Here is an 18,866-nt window from a genome sequence, read left to right as displayed (position 1 = left end):
GACCTCCGCCACCATCGCTGCCGGCGTCGCCCCGCTCCGGCCACCTCCGGCCCTCCACCGCGGCACCTCCCTTTACTCCAAGTCCGGCGACTCCCTCCTCCGGCGAGCAGTATTCTGATGAACCTCGAAGTGTGCGCCGCCTCAGATCCAGATCCGGACGAAAACCCTAGGGTTGACTTTCTTCCCTTCTCTCAGATTCATTTTGCATACTTTGACCCGCCGTAACTTTGCATCGGTAACTCCGTTTTGGGCATATAGCATATAAAAATGTTCGTCTCGGAGAGTACATAATTTCATCCCATTGCATCATTTTCATTTGAGTTCATCTTGATGCCCGAAATGCCGTTGGAAGAATGCTATTTGAGTTAATTGTCAGATCTGCTGCTCCAAATAGCTATTTGTCATTTTTGCCATGATTATTGTGTGCATGATATGCCCCTGAGCTCTACATGAGTTTTGTTATATGCTTTGTCATCTTTCCAGAGGTATCATCCATGTATTTTTGTGATGTGTGTGGTGACTAGCACAAGCTTGCCAAGTGGTGCATTCGTTAATGCTGATTTCAGGGACTTAGCAATTCCACCAAGTCCTTGATCTGTTTTTATCAATATGCCATATGTTCATGTTGTTTCCTAGTGATCCGTGCCTCTTTTGAGGATGATCAGTAAGGATGATTTGTTAATTTTGTGGTGCTCTATCCATCCATGTCCTTGTTTGCAATTATGGAGCAACCTAGCTTGAGTCAATCGAGCTCTACTTTTGCTATTTCGTGAATCTGGACAGATTGTCTACTTGTTAGCGATTTTGCCGAGGATGTTGTAGTTTATCCATGCTTGCTATGTTGTTGTTCTTGCCATGTCTAGCTTGTATTATGTGTATTATTGATGGGTGTATGCTTAGATTGTCATGACATGCTCTTTAGTGAGTGCATCGAGCTCGTAAACATGGCTACTTGATATCTGTTTTTGCATGCTCCAGTTTTTCACCAAGTCTGTAACCTGATTGTGTTTTTGCCATGTTCACATGCTTGCAATTGTATTTTCTGATCCCTTTTGGCTCAAGGTCACTAAGGGACTTTTGTTAAGCTCTTTGAGTAGATCCATGCCATGCTTTACTTTTCCATGTTCAGGCCCTGTAGCATATAGTTTGCATGCTCCAAAGTGTGCTACCTGATCTGAAATTCCAGACAAGTGTTAATTTCACTAAGTCTGAGATCTGTTTACCAATTGCATTTTTGCCATGCTTGTTTGAAGCTATTAATGGATGATTTGGCCGTAGCTCAGTGTTCATCTTTTGTCAAGCATTATGAATGGATCCCTGCCATGTATTATGTTGCCATGTTTGAGTGCTGTAGCATGTTTGTCTTGTTGCTTTTAGATGGCTACTTGTTGTTTATCGTAGACCGGTGCCATATTTGTTTCGCTTGCCATTTCCAAACCGTGCATCCGAATCCGACAATCTTTATATCGATTTCAACCGAAATCACCTCACCTTTTCAGTGGCACACTTGGATTTCCAAGTTGAGGCCAGGTTCATTCATTCCCTTGCAAATCATGCATATGCATCGCATACCGCATCTCGCATATCATACCATGTTCATGTGTGGTTGTTTACTATGTTGTGTGCTTCTTTCCGGTGTTTGCTTCTTCGGGTTGGTTCCGGTAATGTCGCGTTTGTAAGAACCCGTTCGTCTACGTCCGTTTGTCTTCTTCATGGACTCGTTCTTATTCCTTGCGGGATCTCAGGCAAGATGATCATACCCTCGAAATCACTTCTATCTTTGCTTGCTAGTTGCTCGCTCTTTTGCTATGCCTATGCTGCGATACCTACCACTTGCTTATCATGCCTCCCATATTGTTGAACCAAGCCTCAAACCCACCTTGTCCTAGCAAACCATTGATTGGCTATGTTACCGCTTTGCTCAGCCCCTCTTATAGCGTTGCTAGTTGCAGGTGAAGATTGGAGATCGTTCCTTGTTGGAACATTATTTACTTGTTGGGATATCACAATATATCTTATTTAATTAATGCATCTATATACTTGGTAAAGGGTGGAAGGCTCGGCCTTTTTCCTGGTGTTTGTTCCACTCTTGCCGCCCTAGTTTCCGTCATATCGGTGTTATGTTCCCGAATTTTGCATTCCTTACACGGTTGGGTAATAATGGGAACCCCTTGATAGTTCACCTTGAATAAAACTCCTCCAGCAATGCCCAACATTGGTTTTACCATTCGCCACCTAGCCTTTTCTTTTCCCTTGGGAGTCGCGCTCCCGAGGGTCATCATTATTTTAATCCCCCCGGGCCAGTGCTCCTCCGAGTGTTGGTCCAACCTGTCAGCTGCCGGTGGCCACTAGGGGCAACTCTGGGCTGGCCTACCCGTACCTAAGACAATCTGAGTGTGCCCTGAGAAAGAGATATGTGCAGCTCCTATCGGGATTTGTCGACACATTCGGGCGGTGTTGCTGGTTTAGTTTTACCTTGTCGAAATGTCTTGTAACCGGGATTCCGAGTCTGATCGGGTCTTCCCGCTAGAAGGAATATCCTTCGTTGACCATGAGAGCTTGTCATGGGCTAAGTTGGGACTCCCCTGCAGGGATTTGAATTTTCGAAAGCCGTGCCCGTGGTTATGGGCAGATGGGAATTTGTTAATGTCCACTTGTAGAAAACCTGAAGTTGACCTTAATTAAAATGCATCAACCGCGTGTGTAACCGTGATGGTCTCTTTCCGGCGGAGTCCGGGAAGTAAACACAGTGTTGGAGTTATGCTTGACGTAGGTTGTTATAGGATCACTTCTTGATCATAGTTCTTCGTTCGTGCTTTGCCTTGTCTTCTCGCTCTCTTTTGCGAACAGGTTAGCCACCATATATGCTAGTCACTTGCTGCAGCTCCACCTCATACCTTTTACCCTTCCTATAAGCTTAAATAGTCTTGATCGCGAGGATGCGACATTGCTGAGTCCCCGTGGCTCACAGATACTTCCAAAACCAGCTTGCAGGTGCCGATGAGTACGTGCAGGTGACACAACCAAGCTCAGGAGGAGCTCGATGAAGATCTTGCCCTTTGTGTTGTTTCGTTCTAGTTGATCAGTAGTGGGGCCCAGTCGGGTCGATCGGGGATCTGTGTAGCATTTGGGGTAGTCTTCTTTTATTTTGGCTCCGTAGTCGGGCCCTGATTGTATTGGGATGATGTAATGCTTTATTCATGTATTTGTGTGATGTGGCGATTGTAAGCCAACTATGTATCTCTTTCCCTTATGTATTACATGGGTTGTGTGAAGATTACCTCACTTGCGACATTGCTTTCAATGCGGTTATGCCTCTAAGTTGTGCTTCGACACGTGGGAGATATAGCCGCATCGAGGGCGTTACACTAGGTTAGTTATTACAGTCACTGACTAGTGGGCCCTGCCTAGTTAGTTGACTGGGTCACTGACCAGTGGGACCCGCTGGTCAGGTTTCACTTGGTCAGCCCCGTTGACTTGTTCACGTCATGCTAACGTAGTGCTGATGCAGTTATTCATTTTCTGGTATTAAAATAAATTAGGAAAATCCAGAAAATGATATAAACTTCTAAAATTCATAGAAATTCAACCGTAGCTCAGAATGAAATAATTTATATATGAAAAATTATCAGAAAAGTGCAAGGAATCCATTTATGCCAGTTCCATGCATGAAAAACCAACTTATACATGCTGTATAAGTGAAAACATAATATGTGCATTTTAAATGCTTCATTTTGAATTGCATTTGAATCTTTGATTCAAATGGGCTTCAACCAACTTGGTAGCATCTTGCATTAGCCCAAACACTAGCATTTGCACATGTCATGTTCATGCGTCATATTGTTGCATTTGTTTGTGTATTGATTGCCGGCACCGTTTCTTCTTGATAGGTTCCACTCCAGAATGTGTTCCTGAGTACCTGTCAAAGGAGCAGTACCCCTTCATTGATCTATCAGGCAAGCAACCCCCCCTTGAGCATTTCGATAAATCCCACTCTCTCGCTCCTGCTCCTTATACTGCATTAGGACAACAACGATTCAGCTGCTACTTTCTGCTGCGGTAGTTGAACCCATTCCTCTGCATGACCTGTCATTGCCACAGTAAATAGTTGAAACCCACTAGCATGAGTAGGAGTTGCTTGAGCCTTGATGTGCCTACTCATCCATGCTTGTTTTCTTTATGCCAGCTATGCTTAGAGTTGTGTCAGGTCTGATTCATCGGGAATGAATCGGAGTGGTGAACATGTCCTACCGATAAAGGCTAAGTGTGTGAACATGTTTGGGTAAAGGTAGCGATGAGAGGCCATGTAGGAGTACATGATGGGTTGTCTCATTGGAACCGTCCCTAAGCACTGAGTTCTGTGTATGTTATCCAAGTCCAGTTACTACCACACATTGGGTTCCGGTTATCCGGCCCCTCTCGGCTTATTAATCTACTTGATCTCTGTCCAGGAGTTGCAACTAGTTTTTGGCGTTTGTAGGTAGTGCTAGTTGTCTTCCAGGTGGTGTCTGACGGGACGGGCTTGGGACAGACTAGGCACCGTGGTGGTGTACCAATTGGCACCCGAATGGTGGGCTTGGGAACCCTGCACACATCGTTTGGGGCTGTACTGGAGACTTCGGCCGGAACTCCTTGCGGATGGAACTCGAATAGGTGATAAACCTGGACGAGAGACTTGTGTGGTTAGTCAGGTCGTGGCCGACACCCTCACCCGGCTTCCGCTTGAAGGTTGTCGAGGTACATGATGTGTACAGGGCGATAAGTGGCGAGAGCGTGTGTGAAGACGTACACCCCTGCAGGGTTAACATTATCTATTCGAATAGCCATTTTCCTCGGATATGGAAACTTGGAGGACTTATGTAGTACATAGAAAACTTGAAGTGGATACTCTAAAATCAGCAAGATAAGTGTGAGTGCTATGGATGGCCTTCTCGTAGGGAGACGAGAATGGATCCATAGTGGAGTATTGATATGGTGAATATGTGGACTCGTGTGTGTCTTCTCTCCTCAAAGAAGTTTCTGATACTCGTAGTATAGGTTAGCCACTGAGTCAAAGCTGGCTTGCTGCTGTTAAAACACCACCACCCCCCTTGTTGATAATGTTGCATATGTAGATAGTTCTGATGTAAGACTTGCTGAGTACCTTCGTACTCACGTTTGCTTATTTATGTTTTGCAGTTGGTTACACTAGTGACTTCGACGAGTAGCTTGTATCCCAGCTACGATCTTGTACCCTTGGGAGGGTCTTGTAGATAGTCAGGCTTCTCAGCCTTTTTCTTTTGTAGTTGTCTGTACTCAGACATGTAATGCTTCCGTTGCCTGTATGCTCTGAATGATGGGTCATGAGACCCCTGTTTGTATTGAATGCTATGTTGCTCTTCTGGGCCTTTATCTATATGAGTTTAAGTTATGTTGTGATGCCATGTTGTACATCACATACTTGCATGTTATGCGTACGTGTAACGTGTATTGCTATGTGTGGGATCCGACAATCTAGTTGTTTATCCTTGGTAGCCTCTCTTATGGGGAAATGTAGTCTAATGCTTCCACTGAGCCTTGGTAGTCCGCTACAGCCCGGTTTACCGGAGTACTGTTAGCCCAGCACTACTGCTCCGGAACACTTAGACTGGACGGCATGTGATTCACTTCGTTCCTGTGTCTGTCCATTCGGGGAAATGTCACGCGGAGACATCCGGAGTCCTATTAGCCTGCTACAGCCCGGGTTCCAGGAGTCCTGTTAGCCCAGTTGCTACAGCCCGGATTCATATGCTATTGACCGACATGCTCGAGGTTGATTCATGTATGCCTGTCCCTGTAAGTTAGCGCCACTTTGGGTTCACGACTAGTCATGTCGGCTCGGGTTCTCTGTCATATGGATGCTAGCGACACTATCATATACGTGAGTCAAAAGGCGCAAACGGTCCCGGGCCATGGTAAGGCGACACCCATGGGGATACCATGCGTGAGGCCGCAAAGTGATATGGTGTGTTACATGCTAGATCGGTGTGACTTAGGATCGGGGCCCCGACAATGTTGGTATCAGAGCCTGACTGACTGTAGGATTACCAAGCCAAACTGGTCGAAGTTGAGTCTAGAAATGATTTAGTTATATAAGGGAATTGATTGTGGAAGGGAACGTAAGGCTCTTTTACTCCTTTACCTGATGTCATTCTTTCTGAGTCAGCCTCTTCTTTTCTATGATTGTTAAGGACCAGGCTTCTCCTCTGTCTCTTAGGATGACGTGTTACTAAACCGTAAAGTCTTAGGATTGTTGAGTTTGTGTCTCCATACAGTTCTACTACTTCAGTGTGTCATCAGTTTGACCCAGAACCTTGATATTATGATGCTGAGTGATTATGCTATTCCTTTGATGAATGTCTCAAAATCTTTTTTGAGCATTTACAGCCGTTATGCTGCCAAAATTATCCTAGGATTTCAAGAGTTTCCAATGCTTTTGCATTACATTCCGCATCCTTATGTCGAGGCTAATTCCATCCTTGTTTCCTTGGTTTCTATGCCAGGATGTCGTCTGCTAACCAAGGATCAGTTGCTCATAGCAAGAACCATGGAGATGGTAGGCATGAGTTTCCTCCTGACCAGCCTTTGATGGCAGAGTTCTTGTTAGCATCCAAGAGGAACAAGCGTGAGACTAACCGCTTGCTGGCACAGATTGAGCAGAACACCGCACATCAGCGTAAGAAGTTGGTTTCCATCACTGACTTCATTGGTCTGAAACCACCCACCTTCCATCATTCCATTGAGCCACTCGATGCAGATGACTGACTCCGTAGCATCACTCTTAAACTGTGTTCTGTGAACGTGGCTGAAGGTGACAAGGTCACCTATGCTACCTATCACCTGGAAGGTCCTACTAGTATTTGGTGGCAGAGCTATGAGGCTATGCTTCCAGCTGGCCAGATTCCTACCTGGAGGGATTTCACTGAGGCTTTTCATGAGCACCACATTCCTCACGCTCTCATTGACCGCAAGAGGGAAGATTTCTGTAGTTTTACCCAGGGTAAGCTACCTGTTGATGCTTATAGTAGAGAGTTTGGAAACCTCACCCACTATGCTATAGAAGAAGTGTCCACGGACGCCAAGAAGCAGGCTAGGTTCCGGAAGGGTCTCAACCCTAAGTTGCATCATGATCTCCACCTGCATCATTGTGATACTTTCCAGGCTCTTGTGAACAAGGCCATTAATGCAGAGACAACTCAGCTCACTTACGAGGAGTCTCGTAAGCACAACCGTGATCTCGGTTCTTCCTCCCGCTCTGGCTCTCAGAAGCAACGGATTTGGATTCCGAACTCAACTCTTCCACCTGGATATGCACTGAGGCCATCCGATGTGGCGCCTCACCTAGCTCAGCAACGTGCTCCACCCAGGCCTATTAGTGGACCACTTGCCGATGTAGGTCCACGTCCTACCTTAGGAACTTGCTTCACCCGCGGAGAACCAGGACACTATGCATGTGACTGCCCTCAGTCCAGTTATACTCCACCCCAGTCTGAGAGGTCTGTTGGCCGTGAAAAGCCATCATGCAAGATGATCAGTACCAAGCCAGCCACCACTGAACGGGCATGTGTGCACCACGTCTCAGCTACAGAAGCTCAAGATGATCCCGACGTCGTATTGGGAACGCTTCTTGTCAATTGTCACCCAGCTTCAGTTCTGTTCGATACTGGAGCATCTCACTCCTTCATATCCGAAGGTTATGCTCGGTTGCACGACATGTCATTCTGTGATATGCCAACTCCACTAATAATCCAGACTCCTGGTTCCAAATGGAAAACCTCCAAGGTAAGCCATGGTAATGAAATCCTTGTTGACAGACTGGTATTCCTTGCTTCTTTGATATCTCTCAAGTCTTCAGATATTAACATCATCTTGGGCATGGACTGGATGACAGCTCATCATGCCAAGATCGATTGTTACACTAGATCTGTTCAACTTACACATCCATCTGGCAAAATAGTCACTGTCTCCACTAGAGTTGCAAGGCGTCAACTCTATTCTCTTATGCCAGCCCTCTTCCAGACCTTGAAGATATTCCGGTAGTCCGTGACTTCCCGGATGTCTTTCCAGAAGAACTGCCAGGTGTCCCACCTAACAGAGATGTAGAGTTTGTCATAGAACTTATCCCAGGAACTGTTCCAATCTCTAGGAGACCATACAAGATGGCACCTTTGGAGTTAGCCGAGCTTAAGAAACAGCTTGATGAGTCCTTGCAAAAGGGTTTCATCCGTCCCAGTTCTTCTCCTTGGGCTTGTCCTGTCCTCTTCGTCAAGAAGAAGGATGGTATGGATCGGATGGTTGTAGATTATCGTCCCGTTAATGTGGTCACGATAAAGAACAAGTATCCGCTTGTCACATCCCTAGTCTGGTATGATCTAGACTAGCCAGTCAGTTGTGCATCATATTTAAATTTCATTTAAATTTGAAATGAGGATTGGTGGAACCCTCAGAATCATTTTTGAAAATGACCCAAATAAAAATCTCTCCAAAAGGGTCCAAGAAAATGTTCATGTTGCTCTCTGAAAATATTGGACAGAGATAAAAATCAAAACAATATTTTTAGGAGCTCATGGATATTTATTTTGGACATTTGGATTAATTCGATAAATATTTGCATTGGAAATATATTAGTTATATATATTAATATATCTCCAAAAATTATGCCATTTATAAAGGAGCTCTGGAATAATACCATTAGCCCCTACAAAAATTGGCATAAGCAAATAAAATGGTTTAGTATTTTTATTAAATCAAAACAAATGTCAGAAAAAAATAGAAAAACAGAAATAAAAGAAGGAGGGGCTTACCTGGGGCTTCCCCTGTGCAGCCCAGCCGCAGCAGGCCGGCCCAGCCAGCAGGTGGCCCAGCCCACCTGGCTCCCCTCCTCTGTCGTCTTCCTTCCCGACAGGGGAACGGAGCGTGCCCGGCGCGCGCCACCGCGCCACCGCGCCACGCCTCCTCCCTCCCTGCCTGCCTGTCCTCCCCTCGCCGCTCTGGATGGTCCGGATCGTCGCCACGCAGCCGCCCCGGTCTTTTTCCCCTCCCTCTCGCTCTCCCTCCTCCCTTGTTCTCTCTTCCCCGAGCGCACCCGAGCGCAGCCGCCGCCATCGCTCGCCGTTGCCATAGCCACCGCCTCCCCCTCGCCTCCCCGTCGTCCCCAGGAGCTCCGCCTCGTCGCCAGCTACCTCCTCGCCGAGCCACGCAAGCCGGGGTGCCCCGTGGAGCCGTCGCTGTCGCCAAATTCGACTCCGGCCGCCGTGGATCCTCGCCGGCGATTCGGGAGCTACCGGGCATCCCCGACCTCGCCCTCGCGCTCGCTGGTTCCGCGGTGAGCCCCCGTACCGAACCCCCTCCTCCCCGTGTCCGTTTGCGCCGTCTAGGCCTTAGCTCCGCCATGGCCGAAGCTCGCCTCCGCTCGAGCTTGTCGCCGGCGTTGCTCCGGCGACCTTTTGGCCACGCCAGTGCACCTAGCACTCTCGCCGCACCTCGTAGTGCCCCGCTAGCGCTTTAGTTCGCGCGTTTGCACGCTGCAGCCGCGTCCCCGAACACAGCCGAGCTCCGGCCGCCGCCGCAAGCTTGCTCCGGCGAGCTCCGGCGCCCCCGCAGCCCCCCAACCAGCTCCCCTGGTTGCGGACGAAGACGGGCTACGCCCCGGTGGTCTTCGCGCGATCAAACGCCGTCTGTAACGCAAGTCCGGCGAGTCGCCACCGCGCTAATGGTCGCCGCCGGCCAGAACTCCGGCGGGCTGACGTGGCTTAGCTAATTAGTCACTAATCCCCCACCTACTGACGCTGACCAGTGGGCCCAGGGTTTAGTCAAAGCTAGTCAGCCCGGGTTTGACTCGGGGTTAACCCCAGTGTCACTGACGTGTGGGACCCACACGTCAGGTTTGACCCTGGACAGCCGCGTTGACCCGCTGACGTCGTGCTGACGTCATGCTGGCGCAGTATATAAATTCTGGATTTAATTAAATCAGGAAAATTCCAGAAATTGATTTAAACTTCAAAAATTCATATCAATTCAACCGTAGCTCAGATTAAAATAATTTATATATGAAAAATTATCAGAAAAATGCAACCTTTCCATCTGTACTAGTTTCATGCATGAAAAACCAACTTATACATGCTGAATATGGGAAAACACATTATGGCATATTAAGAGACTTATTTTTGGAGTTGCATTTGAACCTTTTGTTCAAATGGACTTCATTCAATTGAATACTAGTTGCATTAGCTCAAACAGCATCACATCTACATGCCATGCTCATGCATCATATTGTCGCATATGATTGTGTTTTGATTGCCGGCACCGTTTCTTCTCGATAGGTCCTGCTCCGGAGACGTTCCAGAGTACCTGTCGGTGAAGCAGTGCCTCCCTTGTTGATTTACCAGGCAAGCAAACCCCCTTGTTCATTTCGATAAAACCCTACTCTCTCGCTCCTGCTCTCAGTTATTGCATGAGGACAACAACGATTCATCTGCTACTTTGTGCTGCGGTAGTTGAACCCATTCCTCTGCATGACCTGTCATTGCCACAGTAAATAGTTGAAACCCACTAGCATGTGTAGGAGTTGATTGAAGCCACTGATGTGTTCCTACCATGCTATGCCTGCTATTGCTTAGAGTTGTGTCAGGTCTGATTCATTGGGAATGAATTGGAGTGTTACGATATGTTCTGGTGCTGAGAGTTAAGTGTGTGAACACGATTTGGTAAAGTTAGCGGTGAGAGGCCATGTAGGAGTACATGGTGAGTTGTCTCACTGGAACCGTCCTTAAGCACTGAGTTCTGTGTATGTTGTCCAATGACTCGATACTACCACACATTGGGTTCCGGTAACTCGACCCCTCTCGACTTATTAACCAACTTGATCTCTGTCCAGGAGTCGCAACTAGTTTTTGGCGTTTGTAGGTAGTGTTAGTAGTCTACCAAGTGGCACCCGGCCAGGTGGGCTTGGGACAGACTAGGCACCAGTGGCACGGTGTACCAAGCGTAGATCCATCCGGCGAGGTGGGCTTGGGAACCCTGCACACATCGTTTGGGGCCGTGAGTGAAACCCCGGCCGGATCTCCTTGCGGATGGAACCCGAATAGGCGATAAACCTGGATTAGAGTCTTGTGTGGTTAGTCAGGTCGTGGCCGACACCCTCGCCAGGCTTCCGCTTGAAGGTTGCCGAGATACATGACGTGTACATGGCGGTAAGTGGCGAGAGCGTGTGTGAAGGAGTACACCCCTGCAGGGTTAACATGATCTATTCGAATAGCCGGGTCCGCGGTTATGGACTTCTTGGATGCTTACATGGTACATAGACAACTTGAAGTGGATACCCTAAAATGCTCAAGACAAGTGTGAGTGCTATGGATGGCCTTCTCGTAGGGAGACGGGGATGAGTCCATAGTAGTGTATTGTGTGGTGATTAGTGGACTCGTGTACGTTGTTTCACCTCCAGAGTTTCTGGTAGTCGTAGAACAGGATAGCCACAGAGTCAAAGCTGGCTTGCTGCAACTAAACCCCACATTACCCTCTTGATGCAAATGCATGTATGATAGGATCTGATGTAAGTCTTGCTGAGTACCTTTGTACTCATGTTGCTTTATTTATGTTTTTGCAGCGGAGACTTCGGTCTTACTAGTGTTCTCGTGGACTTCGACTAGTAGCTAGTACCTCAGCTACGATCTTGATCGGATGTTGTAGATAGTCAGGCTCTTCAGCCTTTTTCATTTGTAGATGTCTATACCCAGACATGTAATGCTTCCGCTTGTAGCTTGTATGCTCTGTATGATGGGTCTTGTGACCCCTGTTTGCAATAATTGCTATGACGGCTCTTCTGAGCCTTTATCTATATAAGTTGTTGAGTTATGCTGTGATGCCATGTTGTTCAGCACATACTTGCATGTTATGCGTACGTGTAATGTGTATTGCTATGTGTGGGATCTGACTATCTAGTTGTTTATTCTTAGTAGCCTCTCTTACCGGGAAATGTCTCCTAGTGCTTCCACTGAGCCCTGGTAGCTTGCTACTGCTCCGGAACACTTAGGCAGGCCGGCATGTGTCCTTCTTCGATCCTGTGTCTGTCCCTTCGGGGAAATGTCACGCGACGAATACCGGAGTCTTGCTAGCCCGCTACAGCCCGGTTCGCCGGAGTCCTGTTAGCCCAGTGCTACAGCCTGGATTCACTCGTTGATGACCGACACGTTCGATGCTGGGTCATGGATGCCTGTCCCCGTAAGTTAGTGCCACTTTGGGTTTACGACTAGCCATGTCATCCCGGGCTCTTTATCATATGGATGCTAGCGACACCATCATATACGTGTGCCAAAAGGCGCAAATGGTCCCGGGCGAAAGTAAGGCGACACCCGTGGGGATACCGTGCGTGAGGCCGCAAAGTGATATGAGGTGTTACATGCTAGATCGATGTGGCATTGAGTTGGGGTCCTGACAGCGTTGGTATCAGAGCCTGACTGCCTGTAGGATTACCAAGCCATACTGGTCGAAGTTGAGTCTAGAAATTCTTTAGTTATGTAAGGGAATTGATTGTGGGTTGGAACGTAAGGCTCTTTTTACTCCTTATACCTCATGACCTTCTGATCCGAGTCGTCCTATCTTTCCGACGGGGTTAAGGAGTTAGGCTTCTCTTCCGTCTATCAGGATCACGTGTTACTACTCCGCAGTTCCATAGGATTGGTTGACTAGAGTCATACCCCAGTTTTCGAGTACTTCCGGTGTAGTCTGCTTAGTACTACCTCCGAACCTTGAGTGATGATGATGAGTATGTTACCACCCCATTTTTTAGTAGGATGTCTCATTCTGAGCATTTCACTGCCGTTATGCTGCCGAAATTTCCTAGGAGTTCGAGAGATACTAATTCCTTGTCCTACATTCTACAGTCCATAGTTGATGCTGATTCCGTCCTTGGTTCGTTTCTCAGGATGTCATCAGCTAAGCGAAGTTCCGTTGCTCATGGCCAGAACCACGGAGATGGTAGGGATGAGGATCCTCCCGACCAGCCTTCATTGACAGAGTTCATGCTAGAGATGGAGAGGAACAAGCGTGAGTCCAACCGCTTGTTGGCACGTATCGAGGAGAACACCGCACATCAGTCCAATAAGTCTGTGACCATTCATGACTTCATTCGTTTGCACCCACCTACCTTTCATCATTCCATCGAGCCACTCGATGCAGATGACTGGCTCCGTAGCATCACCCATAAGCTGCGTTCCGCGAGCGTAGCTGAAGATGACAAGGTCACTTATGCCACATACCACCTGGAAGGTCCTGCTAGTCTTTGGTGGCAGAACTATGAGGCTATGCTTCCAGCTGGCCAGATTCCTACCTGGAAGGATTTCACTGAGGCTTTTCGCGAGCATCACATTCCCCAGGCCCTCATTGATCGCAAGAGAGAAGAGTTCTGTAGTTTCACCCAGAGTAAGATGGCTGTTGATGCTTGTAGCAGAGAGTTCGAGAACCTTGCTCGCTATGCCACAGAAGAAGTGTCCACGGATGCTAAGAAGCAGGCTAGGTTCCGGAAGGGTCTCAACCCCAAGTTGCGTCGTGATCTCCACCTGCATCATTGTGATACCTTCCAAGCCCTTGTGAACAAGGCCATTAATGCAGAGACAGCTCAACTCACTTACGAGGAGTCTCGTAAGCACACTCGTGCTTTGGGATCTTCCTCCGGTTCTAGCTCTCAGAAGCGCCGGATTTGGGTTCCAAACTCCGCTCTTCCACCCAAATATGTATCGAGGCCATCTTATGTGGCACCTCATCCAGTTCAGCAGTATGCTCCACCCAGGCCTATTGGTGGACCGCCTTCCAATGCAGGTCCACATCCTACCTCCAAGATTTGCTACAAGTGCGGAGAGCCAGGCCACACTGCCCGTATTTGCAGTCAGACCAGAGTTGCTCCACCCCAGCCCGAGAAGTCTATTGGCCGTGGTAAGCCATCACGTAAGATGATCAGTGCCAAGTCAGCTCCCACTGAACATGGATGTGTGCATCACGTCTCAGCTAAAGCCGCTCATGAAGATCCAGATGTCGTTCTTGGTACACTCCTTGTCAACTATCATCCGGCATCGGTTTTGTTCGATACTGGAGCGTCTCATTCCTTCATTTCTGAAAGCTATGCCCGCTTGCACGACATGTCATTTTGTGATATGCCCTCTCCACTACTTATTCAAACTCCTGGATCCAAATGGCAAACTTCTAGGATAAGTTATGGCAATGAAATCCTTGTGGACAGACTTGCATTCCTTGCTTCCTTGATATCTCTCAAGTCTTCGGATATTAACATCATCTTGGGTATGGACTGGATGACAGCTCATCATGCCAAGATTGATTGTTTCACCAGGTCTGTTCAGCTCACACACCCATCTGGCAAGATAGCCATTGTCTCCACTAGAGTTGCAAAGCGTCAGCTCTATTCCCTTAATGCCAGTCCTCTTCCAGACCTTGAGGATATCCCGGTAGTCCGTGACTTTCCGGATGTCTTTCCAGAGGAACTGCCAGGTGTTCCGCCTGACAGAGATGTAGAGTTCGTCATAGATCTTATCCCAGGAACAGCTCCAATCTCCCGGAGACCCTACAAGATGGCACCCTTAGAACTAGCCGAGCTTAAGAAACAACTTGATGAGTCCTTGCAGAAGGGTTTCATCCGTCCTAGTTCTTCTCCTTGGGCTTGCCCCGTCCTCTTTGTCAAGAAGAAAGACGGTACGGACCGGATGGTCGTTGATTATCGTCCCGTTAATTTGGTCACGATAAAGAACAAGTATCCGCTCCCCAGGATCAACGACCTGTATGATCAGCTCGCTGGATCCTCAGTCTTTTCCAAGATGGATTTAAGGTTAGGCTACCATCAAATCAAGATCAGAAACGGGGACATTCCCAAGACAGCTTTTGTCACTCGTTATGGTCAGTATGAGTACACCGTCATGTCCTTCGGCCTAACCAACGCCCCAGCCACATTCTCCCGCCTGATGAACTCGATCTTCATGGAGTACTTAGATAAGTTCGTCGTGGTTTACCTCGATGACATTCTTATTTACTCGAAGAACGAGGAAGAGCATGCCGAACATCTTAGACTTGTGTTAGAAAAACTCAGAGAGCACCGCCTTTATGCCAAGTTCTCCAAGTGTGAATTTTGGTTGCCAGAAGTGACCTACCTAGGCCACGTAATCTCTGGTAAGGGCATTGCTGTCAATCCCGAGAGAGTTCAGGCTGTTCTCGATTGGACTCCGCCTGAGACCGTTAAACAAGTTAGGAGTTTCCTTGGTCTAGCCAGCTATTGTCGCCGCTTTGTTGAAAACTTCTCCAAAGTAGCCAAACCCCTCACGGAACTTCTCAAGAAAGATAAAAAGTTTGAGTGGTCCCCACAGTGTGAACACAGTTTTCAGGAACTGAAAAGGCGCCTGACTTCTGCTCCCATACTTGTGCCACCGGATTTCACTAAAGACTTTATTATCTACTGCGATGCCTCACGACAGGGACTAGGTTGCATTCTTATGCAGGATCGTCATGTGATTGCCTATGCATCTCGACAGTTGCATCCACATGAGGATAATTATCCCACACATGATCTAGAGCTTGCAGCCGTAGTCTATGCACTCAAGACCTGGCGACATTACCTCCTTGGTAAACGTTGCGAGATCTACACCGATCACCAGAGTCTCAAGTATATCTTCACCCAACCAGATTTGAACCTTAGGCAAAGACGATGGTTGGAGTTGATCACAGATTATGATTTAGGGATTACCTACACCCCAGGCAAAGCCAATGTCATGGCTGATGCTCTAAGCCGTAAATCCTATTGCAACAATCTCATGTTGCAGCAAGGTCAACCACTTCTCCATGAGGAATTCTGTAATCTTAATCTTCACATTGCTCCTCACGGATTCCTTTCTACCTTGGTGGCGAAACCTACCCTTGTGGATCTTATCATAGAAGCCCAGAAGCATGATACGGGGATTACCCGGATCAAGAGAAACATTGCCAAGGGTATTGCTGGTAGTTTCTCTATAGATGATCGAGGTGTTGTTTTCTTTGGAAACCGCCTGGTGGTCCCCAAGAAGCAACATCTTCGACAATTGATTCTTGAGGAGGCGCATGAATCTCCTCTCACAATTCATCCCGGTAGTACTAAGATGTATCAGGATCTACGCCAGAGGTTCTGGTGGACTAGGATGAAGAGAGAAATCGCTGAGTTCATTGCTAACTGTGACGTTTGTCGTCGCGCTAAGGCAGAGCATCAAAGGCCTGCTGGCACCCTTCAGACTTTAGCTATTCCTGAGTGGAAATGGGATAAAGTTGGTATGGACTTCATTACCGGCTTTCCCAGGACCAAGAAAGGGAATAACGCTATCTTCGTAGTCGTTGATCGTCTTTCCAAAGTGGCTCACTTCCTTTCTGTTCGGGAAAGTATCACTGCTGGTCAGCTTACTGACTTATATATTTCTCGAATAGTGTCACTTCATGGTGTTCCACTAGAGATCAATTCAGACCGTGGCAGTCTTTTCACTTCTCATTTTTGGGAGAGCTTCCAAACTGCCATGGGAACCCATCTTTCCTTTAGTACCGCTTTCCACCCTCAGTCGAGTGGTCAGGTGGAACGGGTCAATCAAATTCTCGAAGACATGCTTAGAGCTTGCGTTATCTCCTTCGGTATGGATTGGGAGAAATGTCTTCCTTTCGCCGAGTTTGCTTATAACAATAGCTATCAATCCAGCCTCAAGAAAGCTCCTTTTGAGGTTCTCTATGGACGAAGATGTCGAACACCTTTGAACTGGTCAGAAACCGGTGAAAGACAATTCTTTGGACCGGACATGATCCAGGAGGCAGAAGAGCAAGTTCGCATCATTCGTGAGAATTTGAAAACAGCCCAGTCTCGTCAGAAAAGCCAGTACGATCGTCATCATAAGGATATGACTTATGAAATTGGCGACCAAGCTTACCTTCGGGTTACTCCTTTGAAGGGTACCCATCGTTTCGGTATCAAGGGCAAGTTGGCTCCTCGTTACATTGGTCCTTTTCATATTCTCGCTAAACGAGGAGAGGTTGCCTACCAGTTGGAACTACCCCCACATCTTTCTCGAGTTCATCATGTCTTCCACGTCTCTCAACTCAGGCGTTGCTTCTCGGATCCCATCCGCGGAGTGGACCACGAAACGCTTGATCTCCAAGATAACCTCACCTACCGAGAGTACCCGGTTCGCATTCTTGATCAAGCAGAGCGTGTCACTCGACGTCAGAACATCAAGTTTCTCAAAGTTCAGTGGTCCCATCATTCCGAGAGAGAAGCTACTTGGGAACGAGAAGATCGTCTTCGACTGGAGTACCCCGCTTTCTTTCCGTCGACCCCTGAATCTCGGGACGAGATTTTTTCAAGTGGGGGCGAGTTGTCACATCCCTAGTCTGGTATGATCTAGACTAGCCAGTCAGTTGTGCATCATATTTAAATTTCATTTAAATTTGAAATGAGGATTGGTGGAACCCTCAGAATCATTTTTGAAAATGACCCAAATAAAAATCTCTCCAAAAGGGTCCAAGAAAATGTTCATGTTGCTCTCTGAAAATATTGGACAGAGATAAAAATCAAAACAATATTTTTAGGAGCTCATGGATATTTATTTTGGCCATTTGGATTAATTCGATAAATATTTGCATTGGAAATATATTAGTTATATATATTAATATATCTCCAAAAATTATGCCATTTATAAAGGAGCTCTGGAATAATACCATTAGCCCCTACAAAAATTGGCATAAGCAAATAAAATGGTTTAGTATTTTTATTAAATCAAAACAAATGTCAGAAAAAAATAGAAAAACAGAAATAAAAGAAGGAGGGGCTTACCTGGGGCTTCCCCTGTGCAGCCCAGCCGCAGCAGGCCGGCCCAGCCAGCAGGTGGCCCAGCCCACCTGGCTCCCCTCCTCTGTCGTCTTCCTTCCCGACAGGGGAACGGAGCGTGCCCGGCGCGCGCCACCGCGCCACCGCGCCACGCCTCCTCCCTCCCTGCCTGCCTGTCCTCCCCTCGCCGCTCTGGATGGTCCGGATCGTCGCCACGCAGCCGCCCTGGTCTTTTTCCCCTCCCTCTCGCTCTCCCTCCTCCCTGGTTCTCTCTTCCCCGAGCGCACCCGAGCGCAGCCGCCGCCATCGCTCGCCGTTGCCATAGCCACCGCCTCCCCCTCGCCTCCCCGTCGTCCCCAGGAGCTCCGCCTCGTCGCCAGCTACCTCCTCGCCGAGCCACGCAAGCCGGGGTGCCCCGTGGAGCCATCGCCGTCGCCAAATTCGACTCCGGCCGCCGTGGATCCTCGCCGGCGATTCGGGAGCTACCGGGCATCCCCGACCTCGCCCTCGCGCTCGCTGGTTCCGCGGTGAGCCCCCGTACCGAACCCCCTCCTCCCCGTGTCCGTTTGCGCCGTCTAGGCCTTAGCTCCGCCATGGCCGAAGCTCGCCTCCGCTCGAGCTTGTCGCCGGCGTTGCTCCGGCGACCTTTTGGCCACGCCAGTGCACCTAGCACTCTCGCCGCACCTCGTAGTGCCCCGCTAGCGCTTTAGTTCGCGCGTTTGCACGCTGCAGCCGCGTCCCCGAACACAGCCGAGCTCCGGCCGCCGCCGCAAGCTTGCTCCGGCGAGCTCCGGCGCCCCCGCAGCCCCCCAACCAGCTCCCCTGGTTGCGGACGAAGACGGGCTACGCCCCGGTGGTCTTCGCGCGATCAAACGCCGTCTGTAACGCAAGTCCGGCGAGTCGCCACCGCGCTAATGGTCGCCGCCGGCCAGAACTCCGGCGGGCTGACGTGGCTTAGCTAATTAGTCACTAATCCCCCACCTACTGACGCTGACCAGTGGGCCCAGGGTTTAGT

This window comes from Triticum dicoccoides, chromosome 2A (genome assembly GCF_002162155.2).
Source record: "Triticum dicoccoides isolate Atlit2015 ecotype Zavitan chromosome 2A, WEW_v2.0, whole genome shotgun sequence".
Taxonomy (NCBI): domain Eukaryota; kingdom Viridiplantae; phylum Streptophyta; class Magnoliopsida; order Poales; family Poaceae; genus Triticum; species Triticum dicoccoides.
The sequence above is the reverse complement of the archived record's forward strand: the minus strand, read 5'-3'. Positions refer to the sequence as shown.